This window comes from Pempheris klunzingeri, chromosome 4 (genome assembly GCF_042242105.1).
Source record: "Pempheris klunzingeri isolate RE-2024b chromosome 4, fPemKlu1.hap1, whole genome shotgun sequence".
Lineage (NCBI taxonomy): Eukaryota > Metazoa > Chordata > Actinopteri > Acropomatiformes > Pempheridae > Pempheris > Pempheris klunzingeri.
This window is the reverse complement of record NC_092015.1, coordinates 27,776,918-27,789,816: the sequence shown is the minus strand read 5'-3', so window position 1 is coordinate 27,789,816 and position 12,899 is coordinate 27,776,918. Positions and strand designations below refer to the sequence as shown.

At 44.1% G+C, this 12,899-nt stretch overlaps 1 protein-coding gene across 1 annotated transcript in view; it reads right to left on the bottom strand.

The window, feature by feature from the left end:
* ubash3bb (ubiquitin associated and SH3 domain containing Bb) overlaps nucleotides 1-12,899 on the bottom strand; it is a 40,265-nt gene that overhangs the window by 26,829 nt on the left and 537 nt on the right. The window lies entirely within an intron of this gene.

Here is a 12,899-nt window from a genome sequence, read left to right as displayed (position 1 = left end):
TTTTTACTGCACTACACTTTTCTGACAGCTTTACAGATTAAGATTGTTTCCTCTTCCTGTCCAGTGAAAACCACGCGTCTCCAGATGTGTTGATTGTGACTGAAGGGTGAAGAGTTCCTTTATTGGTTTTGAAAATTCTCCTCCTCCTCCTCAAGCTACATTCATTATTAAAAAAACCCTCCCTGACCAGCTGGAAAAAGCATCGTCACAAAGCTGAAAACAGGCCGGTTTTCTGATAAAGCTTCTCAGAGCTACGCTGTTCTCACAGGACAGCAACACCACAAACATATGATGATCTCACAGACAGTGATGCTTTGCAGATAAAACTAACCAACAGCATATAAAGTAGTTATAATCAGCTCAAACTTAAACATCCATGCAGATATAATAGTAAAACGCTGACAGTGAACATTTTACGTACATTTTTCTACAGCACATACCGACTTCTACCTCATTAAGGTTTAGAATGCAGAACTTTAACTTGCAGTGGAGCTTTTTCAAAGTGTTGAATTGGTGTTTTTGCATAACTAGTGGACCTGAATGCTTCCACCTCTGCTCAGCACACACACAGCTTGACTGCCCCTGTGTGTTACCTGCTGGGTTAACCTGTGTGTGATGGAGCATAGCGGGTTTGTTGAGGCGCAGCCACAGAAACGTTCATGCTATCAGGGGTAGTTATGTTACTTAGATAAGCTCAGGGTGAAGTTTACTGAGAGGCTTTAATCTATACTCGCACAATGTGCTCGGTTTTTTTTTTTTCCCGGTTTGCACATGTGTATTTCTTTTGTGCAAATCAGAGTGAAATCCTCACACTGCAGAGCCCTGCAGTATTGTAAAAGAAAAGAAAGCACTTTTATTTTGCACTCTCAGTGCAGATGCAGAGTCTGCTCTCTGCCCAGCAGCCAGCTACATGGTTTGTGAGTAGGACTTGAGAAACAGAAAGAGAAAATGAATTTTTAAAATGTGCTGGAGAGCATGGGGGAGTTGGTTCATGAGCAGGGCAGCAAGCAGGGTCAGAATAATGATGGTTTGAAGGCTGATATTGACATGTTGGACTGAGGCTGCAGAGAGTTCTGGTCCTATGCTGATATTAGCAGGATAAAAATGAATGAATGAATAAACGGCAGAAGCCTGTTAAACATCACCATGATTTCCTATAGACAAACAGTGTGCAACCATTCCACACTGAATATTAACGTAATTAATGGCATCATATCCTAACTTTTCTCAGAAAAGATACACATTTCTGGACATATTAGAAGTGACATACTTCATAATCCTACTCACTCAGGGAATTTATTCTTCATCACTGCTGTTCGTAGCACCACTTAACTGTGATATAACTTCAATCAATGAATACTTTAGTAAGGATGAATAATTAAATCTGTGACTGATAATTGTGCTCCCACATCAACCAAAGTTAGAAACAGTCTCCAGTCTCCAGTTAACAGTCTCGAAGGCCGAAGACAGAAACAGCAGTCTGGAGATTTTCCAGCCTCCTAACAGTCTGAAGTTTGGTTGTATTTTGGTTTTCATAGGAGCACTGAGGGAGGACCTGAGTGAAGACCGTTGTGGGGACCTCTGAATGGAGGAAAATGTCACAGTTACACTCTCTTACATAACTGTCTTACATGTTGTTGTACAACCATGCTGTTCTGCAGCTGTATGCATCGTTTGTCTGCAGGCTCCATTCACCCTTTGTAAAGTTTATCATTCTGCAGACCGGGACAGCAAACAACACGAATCTACCTAAATACTGCCAAAACAATATCAGTGAAAATGTCACAAGCTAACTATGACATGTACATAAACCTACATGTAGACAGGACACCTGGTTGTGACATGGGGAAACACACTCACTGGTCTCAGTCAGCTGGACTCGGTCGAGACCAAAGACTGCAACAACAGGCACAGACGAGTGTCATACATGACTCTAGGTCTGAGGAAAAACCCCGAAGATGGACACATGATGGAGTTCAAGCAGCACAGCACTGATTTTTAATACAGAGCAATAGAAGAAGAGAAAACGGTATGGAGCCTTGTTGTGCTCGTGTTGAGATGTGGTAACAAGCACCAAACTGCTTATAAACTGCTACATCTGAGAGCAGACACCTCCTCCCTGCTCTGGGTAAGGCTTGGATTAAGTGACATTAAAGGCAGGACCTGCAACTTATTTTAGAAGCACTTTTTGATATATAGGATGAAATTCTCATGACAGCCTGACAGCTATCAATGAATGAAGTAAGTTGACTATAAAAAAGATAAAGACTTCGGTGTCTGTGGCTGTCACAGGACTGTAATAAACTCTACATGTGTACCTGCTGTTATGACCAGAAGCTCACCCAAGAGGATGGACTGAAATGCTTGACGTGCGGCAAACAGATGGTAAAAGGTGCAGTTTATTGTTCTACAAGGACAAGACACCAACCTACAGACATGATCACAAATACTTACTGACAAACACAAACCTGACTGGACTCTAAACTCTCAACAAGATACGAACACTGACTAAGACGCTGGAGCGCTCCACACAAGGAGACCAGACGGTCTGGCACAGGACGGGGAAAACACAGACAACATGTACACCAGAGGAGGGAGCGCAGGTGGAAACAATCAGGGTGGGGCAGACAACCACAGGAGTGGGAAACACACAAGGGTGGGAAGTCAAGGGGCCTGAAAACAAGAGGGAGAAGTTGAACGCCACAATAAAACAGGAAATACATAAAACGCATGAACTAACTTAAACAAACTCGACGAGAACTTGAACGCCTGCCTTCCTGCGTGCACTCCACCTGGGAACTCACGGCGGCTCAGCGACAGACTGTGCTGAGTGACCGGCAGAAAAAGCTAACGTCATGTTTGCGATGGCTGTTTGGTGATTGTGGCTGTGTTAGAATGAAAAGCTGAGAGAGGCCGTCAGTCAACGGCTGTGAACAGAACCAACGAGGGACCCGGGGGTGGCGGCCGGCCTCCTCCTCGCTGCCGTGGACTCGTCCTCCAGCGGTATTGTTAGCCAGGGAGCACATTCACGTGTTGTGGGGGAGTGTCTTTGGAGGAAACGCTAAAGGAAGGGAGGTTGGATAATGTCACAATCAGCTCCGGCTGGTTTCTCCAACATCGCAGACTCTACCTTTATGTACCTGAAGTGGGTAAATGTCAGACGTCCACGAGAAACCTTAGTGTGTGCTGGTATCAGTGTGTGCTGGTATCAGTGTGTGCTGGTATCAGTGTGTGCTGGTATCAGTGCCGGCCTTCAGGGCTTTCAAAGAATTCATCAGGTCACTTTTCACATGTCCCTTTATGAACCCCTGGTTTGTTAACAATAGTTTGCTGACAGATCCCCAAATGTTTCCAGCTCAGGTGTGTTCAGGTAAAAGCAAAATGTTACACTGTATTCTCGACAAGAAGAAAGCAGCATCATCTGTACACTATATAATGAACGCCTAAAGACACTGCAGCCAATATCACACACATTTTTAATTTTCGATGACTCATTTTGGACAAATGAGGTTTCACTTCACACTAGGTTTGAGACAAAGTGAGATTCTGCTATTAGTGAGCACAGAAGATGGTATCTTCTTCAGACAGCTGAAGTGTGAGGGGCTGGGCAGAAGGCAGAAGGCAGAAGGAAACCAAGTGCTGCTTGAACACAAGGCCTTAATCCTCAGTATTAAGCAGTGAGATTTGGGAAAATCCCAATAAGTTCAACTTGGCCCTGAAAAATTGTTTGAGGAAATCTTTCATTACAGTACGTGACATCATGTAGAAATGAAAGGCCACCCCCACGCTGACATACCCATAGCCTCTGTAGTACTGAAAGACAAAGGTTTCTTGCTAAAACTAACATGGTGCATCACAATGATGTTTAAACATGTTATATTACAATGAGATAAAGTTATGAAGAACTAGGGCTGTGTTTACTCAGCAGGTGTTTGTCTCCCAGGTCTTACAGGTCTTACAGCCACATCTGACCAGATAACTTGTGATTGACCGTTAAGCAGGTATCATCTACAAGGACGAGACATGCAGATCACTGAGCAGGGAGAGACGTTTCAGCGTTCACACACTTGTGTGCACATTTAGAGAGAGCCTGTTTTCTTTCAGTCCTACCGAGCCGTCACCCTGGCAGCTGGATTTCCCTCCCTTCAGCAGCCACGGGTTAACTTCTCAGCTACGAGCAGTGATGAGGGAGAGAACCCTCACTGGCTTCCCTATCAGAAACACGTCCATCTGTGTCGGGTGTTTCCAGTGGGGGACGGGATATTTACACCACGCAGACCTCACTGTCTTTTAAACGCTCAGCCTGGCTATAAGCAGTCGTTCCAGACCAACATCATATGTGTCGTTTATGGCTCAATTCAAACGGGATAAAGAAGTTATCTGTCTCACACTGATGACCACCACACATATGTTTCCAATGGAATAACACCTGTGTATCTACATGATCTCAAAATACTGTTTTACATCATTATCATGTGGTGATAATGATCATAAGATTATAAACTCATTTCTGATGAGTCACACAAAGTGATTTAGTTTTTGAGTGTTTTACCTTTGAGTATAAAAACTGTATTGCTGACAATCAGTGAATAGACAGTCAGCACACAGCTTCTTCTAGTCTTATATAAAGTCATAGTTCAGAGCTCCATGCCGTCAACGATAAGCTCGTTTCATGGCAAACATTTTCTTGGTTTTCTTCACACGTATATAAAACCCATCTGCTGCCTGTCAGAGGTCACTGGGGTACTTTTCAATGGAAAAAGTAAATACTGATGTTATGCTTTGACAATATCCCTTCTGATAAACAAGTCATCGGAGGACTGAGCTACAGAGAAAGAAAGGGTGTGAGAGTGGAGGAGGAGCGTTGTGGTTGGAGGGTTTGCAGAAGGAGGCAGAAGACAGCTGTCAATCCTCACCGCCTCCGGGCCGACATGAAACCTGCTGCTGGCTCAGCAACTGCAGGCTGACAGCTGTCCTGGAGCTGCTTACTGAGGTTAGACAGATACATGTGGCTGACAACGGCCATTTATTAAAACTCTGACAGCGGCCAGAGAGCTTAAGCCAGCCTCGCTAGTATAACCGCAGCTCGTGGAGTTAATGTGTATTTAGTTCTATTTCAGGGAAGCTAAAATAGGATGTAATCATCTGTCTGTCCTCTACGGGTCTGTTTCCAATCACATGCTTTTATATCATTCACAATTCGCGTAGTGAAAAAAAGCTGCTGTATCAATAAAAATGAAATCAGATTTGTAGTAAAAACGTTGCAGCATCAGATGTGGGAGGAGCGACGAGGAGACTGCGACCTCGTTCAAATGAATACGTGAAACAAACAGAAATCAGTTTTCCATCATGTTTTCGACACGTTTTTCCAACGTTTGAGGTTTGACTTTTAATTGTGTCGCCTCCACACGAGAATCAGCACGACCAGCTGTTTGTCTCGATGCTCCGACCTCTTAGAGGTCTTAGCTTTAGAGCAGTGGGTAGAATCACACTTTCTTTTGCAGAATTTCTGAATATTCACTTTTCACATTTCCACTACATTTGGAACCTATCAGCTCCATCTTTCTTTTCCTTTTTAGACTTTTGATTTAAAAAAAATAATTTTGATTAAAAAAATTATTTGATCATTTGTAGATTATACATCATTCATATTTAAATCAGTTTTTACAGGAAGGCTTTCTACCCTTAAATGAATAACATGACTAAATGCTGCATATATACAATTAATTGTTAATATTTTGGGAATACAATTACTGAAAATCTTGATATTGGGTATCTACGGCATTAAAATTGTAAGATTTCTAAACACTAAATACTGGAAATGATCTGCTTCAAACCAAAAGTGTTAGCAGGCTATTATGACTTATTAGTATCAGCCGGCAAAAATCCTCATCAGTCTGACCTTGATACCGACTGGTGCACTGGTCCCTGTTCTGCTGCTTGTGAGGTATCTCTCCATCTGTGCCGGAGGCAACAAGCCGGTATTAAATCGGAGCCTCTGGCTCCAGGAGTCAAATAATGAACGACGGTGAAACATCCGGGAACGGAGCAAGGTGGACACTGTGGGTCACTGAAAACCTCTGAGACTGTTGTGACAGGGATCAAGCACAAAACACTGCACGCCTATACACACTTATGATGTAAAGGCAGCAGGAGATGCTTCTACATAAGCTAGGCTATATTTAGCGGAGGCTCTTCTTATAAAGGGTATAAGGCATTTATTTGCAGGTAATTTGTAATGCAAACCTGCCTGCTTCCCTGGCAGTTGCGCTACCTCGAATTTCGCACAACCACGGTGAGATATTTGAGTGGAGACAATGGCCCCATAATCTGATAGCGTTGTCTCTTTGCCTGCTTCCGGACAGAGCTTCAAATGAGCCATGATATGATCACTGAGCTGCAGTGGAAGTGCACCAGTGAATGACGGCAGCTATATCCAGACAGTGATGCACCTCTCCTGTTTCAGGAAGGAGACTAATGACATTTATATGACCTTGTTAGAGGCTCCCTGTTGGGGCAGACAACGAATGTAATTCTAAGTCTATTGTTTTGATTTTACAATCATCTTCAAATAGTCCCAATGAGCGGAGGCCAATTTGTGAAGGCAGAGCGAAAGAAGAATGAGCTCATATTCATCTGCATTTCAAAGACGCTGGGATAAAAAAAACAAGGGAATGACTCAATTATTCATGAGTTACCAACTCCACAGCACTTTAGAGTTCCCATTGCTGAGATCTACTGTACGCAGACGTAGCAGACTTTAACCTGCGTACAGTATGAGGACATTTTCCTTTCCTCCCTCAAATCAGCAAATATGCAGCCTTGCACAAACTGTGTTTCCTACGTCGACAGCTGTTGAGAAACGGGAGAAAAACCCCTAAATCAGCATTGAGAAAGTGTGGTGCTAATACGGCACTGTGAATGCAAATAGGTTGCTCTGTTACACTGTTTTCAACTGTACATTTGAGGCCCCGAGGACATAGAAGTTGTGCATCACAGCTCTCATTGTGACACTTTGCATGCTCAGTGTGACAAAAAAAAGTGAGTGGGCGTCTATTAGAAAGAAGAACTCAAATATTAGTGACAACAGCTGCATGGGGACCTAAAATGAAGCTACGTATACAGCCTTACATAGGCCACAAGTTCAGATGTCTAAGACCTTGTAACATGACTAAATGCTGCATTGGCACAGCTGTACAAAACACTGCAATGTGAATCCAATTTTAGCTTCCAAAAAACTTAAGCTTCCTCTTAAAAGTGCTATCAGGCATACTTTGTTGAGAGTTATGAAACATCTTTTGGATATTGTCTACACTAGTGGGGGTATCAGAGAAGATCACACAGTTTCAAACACAGAGACTTAGCGTTAATTATTAAGCCAAAACTTTAGATCTCCATAAGCTGATCCCATCATACTAATAGGACAGCTGTGGGTGAACAGAGAGCCGACTGCAGATACTGTTGTGAGGCCATAAAAAGCTTTCACTTCTTTCGTCTTTTCAGTGCCTAAAGGCTGATTCTGCCTTCTGCCTACTGAAGACTGAGGAATGAAACACTGGACCCTACCATACTTATTCATTTTGTTCACTTGAGAGCGTGCTATTGACCTAAGGAGCCCCAGAGTCAGAAATATTACTCAATACATGATGAATTACATTATTAAAAACTAATTTAACAGTCAATCTAATTATATAAAGACAACGTAAAGCTCATCAACGACTACAGTGGTAATACAGAGTGGTCCAGCTCTCTCTGATGTAAACCTGGAAATAACCACAAGGTTTATACGACTAGTATAAGGCCGAGTGAAACTTGACTTTGAGCGAGTACATTTCTGGCTCATGTTGAAGACTGTCGAGGAAATGTGACCTTTGGTACAAAAGACATTTTCAGTGTGCTCTCAGTCGACTGGACCTCACTGCAGGTCTTGGATTCCTCATGTGAAATGACTTTGGATTGACACAATTGTATTGAGAGTATGTCTGAGCAAGTTCTGATGTCTCATGATGGCTCATCTTCTGTCTTCCTAAAAAAGAACTCGGTTTGACCTTGGATCAGATACTAACGGAGCTTTCTGCCTTCAGCCCCCAGTGATGCTCTCTCTCTCTCTCTCTCTCTCTCTCTCTCTCTCTCGTCATTCAGTGCCAGCGTGCAGGGAGGTTTAAGTCAGGCTGTTCCCGTAAAAACACAAGCATGACTGCTTATTTCATGTCTAATTGATGGCTACATTAAGAGTTAGCTGACATGCACAGACTTACAAAGTTGGAGTGATGCACCTTGTGACGCGCTGGAAGCTTTTCCTCCCCGGGGAGCAGAATAATGTGCACAATTGATTTTTTGATTTAACCTGGAGTCAGTGGGCAGTCAACAGACATGTCCGGCTTCCCTGATGATGGAAGTGTCAGGTGTTCAAACGGCAACTTGAACTGTTTTACTGTTCAGACCAGACCTCATCAGACCAGACCAGATCGGATCGGACCAGACCAGATCAGATCAGACCGGATCGGATCGGACCGGACCGGACCGGACCGGACCAGACCAGACCACACCAGACCACACCAGACCAGATCAGACCAGACCAGACCAGATCAGATCAGACCAGACCAGACCAGATCAGATCAGATCAGATCAGACCAGACCAGACCAGACCAGACCACATCAGACCAGACCGGACCGGACCGGACCGGACCGGACCGGACCACACCAGACCAGACCAGACCAGACCAGACCACACCAGACCAGATCAGATCAGACCAGACCAGATCAGATCAGATCAGATCAGATTAGATCAGATCAGACCAGACCAGACCAGACCAGACCGGACCGGACCACACCAGATCAGATCAGACCAGACCAGATCAGATCAGATCAGATCAGATCAGATCAGATCAGACCAGACCACATCAGACCAGACCAGACCAGACCACATCAGACCAGACCAGACCAGACCAGACCAGATCAGGCCAGGCCAGACTAGACCAGACCACATCAGACCAGACCACATCAGACCAGACCAGACCAGACCAGACCAGATCAGGCCAGGCCAGACTAGACCAGACCACATCAGACCAGACCACATCAGACCAGACCAGACCAGACCAGACCAGACCAGATCAGATCAGGCCAGGCCAGGCCAGGCCAGGCCAGACTAGACCAGACCAGACCAGATCAGATCAGACCAGACCAGATCAGATCAGATCAGATCAGATCAGATCAGATCAGACCAGATCAGATCAGATCAGATCAGATCAGACCAGATCAGATCAGATCAGATCAGATCAGATCAGACCAGATCAGATCAGATCAGATCAGATCAGACCAGACCAGATCAGATCAGATCAGATCAGACCAGATCAGATCAGATCAGACCAGACCAGATCAGACCAGATCAGATCAGATCAGATCAGACCAGATCAGATCAGATCAGATCAGATCAGATCAGTAATGCCACTAGGTAAAAGGCGGCTGAGCCACTCGTGGGTGGAACATAATGAAAGCCAGTGAGTGAGAGTGTAGCAACACCAGAATCAGGACAACTAAACAACCATTTAACCTTAACCTTGTAAAGTTTAATGTCAAACTGAAAAACTGATGCTGAATGTTAAAAGGAACCAAGCAGATTAGCAGCCAAACCAGCTAATCTTTGTTTTTAGCCTCGGGGGCTAGCAGGGCTAGCACTAGCATCTGTCTACCTACACAACGTCCAAAGAGGATTTTACTGCATGAAACCACACTCAGAGCTCCGTCTCTCTAATTGTCTGCTTGTTTGTTAGTTTTTGAGTTTCATCTGGTAAAATCCTCCATTGTTACCGGACTGGACACCAGACACTGTGTACACACAAGCATCAGATCAGTGCTCAGGACACTTTGGGCTGCGTTTCTAGCCCAAACCAACATAATGCTGAGTTAATCACGTTGTCATATAGTTTATTACTGATGCAATACAAGCTGGATTGAGCTTCGTTAGCACGGGTTGCTAACTTTGCCACAACGTCTCATAATGACACATGCCGGCTGAGTCGGTCCACATGAACTCGAACTGGGATAAGCCGGTACACTGGACCAGGCTGGCAAAATCAGAAACCAATCCTATTTGAAAATGTTTGATATCGGTGCAAATATGTATCACACAGCAGTGTTTCCTCTAGGAGGTGTGTGTGTGTGTGAGTGCTGGTGGTGTGGTACACAGTGAATATCACTAAGTTCATTTAAAAAACATGTTAGAAAATGACACTTGACTGCAATACAAACTGTAGAGAGTGTTTACTGAAATCTATTAGTTCATACTTGATCGCAGGCATTTCTTCCCCTTAAAAACTAACAGCTAACAACCGTAGGCTACATTGGTTGTGTTGGAGTTAGTTCAAACCAATCACATGTTTGTTCAAACTTATTTAAATTGGACTTTTTTTGAGAAGGTGATATAGGTATGTCAGGCTCCCTGCTTGGTTGTCTGAACAACGTGTATTTGACAAACAAGCCCGATGAAGCAGTGGTGAAGAGTAATGTTGATATCAAGTTGTTGCATTGGTGTTAAATGAAGAACTTAACCTGGATGAAATACAACTCGACAAGTTCCCTCATTTGATCTGATTGAAAGCAAGTTAAAAAAGGCCAAGCTCCTGACAGCTGGTGGTTCTTGACGCTAGTTAGAAAGTATTCAGGTTACAAACTAGCTCAATCAATGTTTTTCCAACAGCCCGAGCTCTAAATTTGTCACTGCTTTCCATATTTCTGCCACCGTTGTATTAATAACCATATCCTCCAGTACTGATATGACTAAACTCTATTGTGTGAACACTGGTAGCAACACGGGGATGCCTCCAAACCACAACAATGGTGTGACCAGAATAGCAGATACATTTAATCTTTCCACACCGAAATAATCCTTTTACAGCAGAACCAGGACACCTGAAGTTGGTCAGGAAATTTAGTGGGTCAACCTCTTTAGAAAGAAAAAAGAGGGAGAGAGACAGACAGATAGAGAAAAGGAGATAATAAGTGGCCGTGTCGAGGCCAAGCAGTCATGGGCTGATATAAAAGAGGTTGTGGCTTCCCTGAGGGAGTGTGTTCTAGGCCAACGCTGGCCCGCCTGGGGGCCTATCATCATCTGCTGCGTCCATTCAGCAAACCACAGCACACTTCCTCCGACACACACACACACACACACACACACTCGTAAACACTAACGCATGCACACAAACACTCTTGATGTGTGACATCTGTCTGGGTGAAAGGGGCGGAAAATCTCCCAAGGTTAAGTGTATGAGCTGCAAAAAAAAGAGAAGTGCTGTGAGATTTCTCCCAGACTTCACATCATTTGTAAAAACAGAGTTGTATCACTGATGAATAAGACACCGATACTGGTTCTACCATAGACGGATTCTGAAAGCTTTTCCATCTGCTGCTCTGTCCGGCTTGTGTCACAGAGGCCGCTCCTTGGAAAATCCTCTGGTGCACACAGGAAGTGATGCTTTTTAACATTTGTTTAGAGTCAGAAGTAGAGGTTTCGATGACCGCCGCCGTACATGGAACACTATGTCACAGTGATAGCCATCCGTGGACAGGATATTTACAAGAGCCACACCTCAACGAAAGAATCCTGTGGATATTAGCTTCTCGCAGACGCATCAATATCATTACATATGTGCTGAGATTCGGTTTTTCTATTTCTGCTGCTAAAACAACTCAACTCAGCTTTAAAACAGCCGCTGTGCAGGCTTGGTTAACAAATGATCTGCCAGCAGACATCCTCTAAACACAAAACGCTGTATGTCTTTATGTAACAAACACTGGGTCCTACTCGACTGGCTCGGCGGCCATTCGAACAGAAGCCCATAATCAATACCAGGAATCCATTTCACTGTGCGTCCTGACTCACTGGGGACACGTCTGACACCATGTCGACCTATTTCTCCCTCCTCCCACCACTTGATAAGCAGTCAAGACGTTGCTGCAGTAAAAGTACGGACGTGTTGTCAGCAGATTGTACTAAATGGCTTCTTTCCCAAAGTTATGTTGTTAAAGAACATTCTATTATTCTGCTTTTATTATTACTCTTACAAATAAGAGGATTTTAATGTTGTCATTTCCATCACATACTGCGAACAACTGGATAGATTAGTAGTATTACTGCATCATATCATGGAAGCATAGGATGTGGGGTTTTTTTATGTAAGAGGAAAGTAGAAAGTACCATATTTCCCTCTGGGCTGCAGCGGATAAGAAGCATAAAGCAGCATAAAATGCATACTATGAGAGCAGTACTTGAGCAGAAGCTGCCGGCTGGTGATATACAGCCATGCAGCGGTGTTGTGTTTACAGTGAGAGCCTGTAGCCGACAGCACGGATGTGAACTCACTGATCTGGCCAAGTCAAAGACAGTCCCTCCATTCAGCAACAGCAGAGGACACAGGGTGAAGCGTATGACACACACACACACACACACACACACACACACACACACACACACACACACACACACACACACACACACAGAGGGCCATGACTTCATGACTCCTGACTCCAGTTTTCTGAATAGTTTATGTGGGACAGCTCCTCAACAACAGGACTGAAACACAAACTTTCCTACTGGTGGTGAGTGTGACTCAGTGGTGGAGGAAGTACTCAGATCTTTCCTTATGTCAGATTACTAACTCCACACTTACAAGCAGGAAAATGGTAAAGGAAAAGTACCTGGTGCAGGAAAATCCTCACATCTGAGAGGCCGGGAACAAACCAAACAAGCCAGTTAATGTTCTGTCAGCCAGCTGATTGATTCATCGGCTGTACTTGAACACATTGTTGGGTCCTTTCACCTGTGACAAGCCATAATAACCTGCAGCTGTCAGATCAAGGGATGGTGGTGATGTTTCCCTCTGAGGTGAGAGGAGATGAGC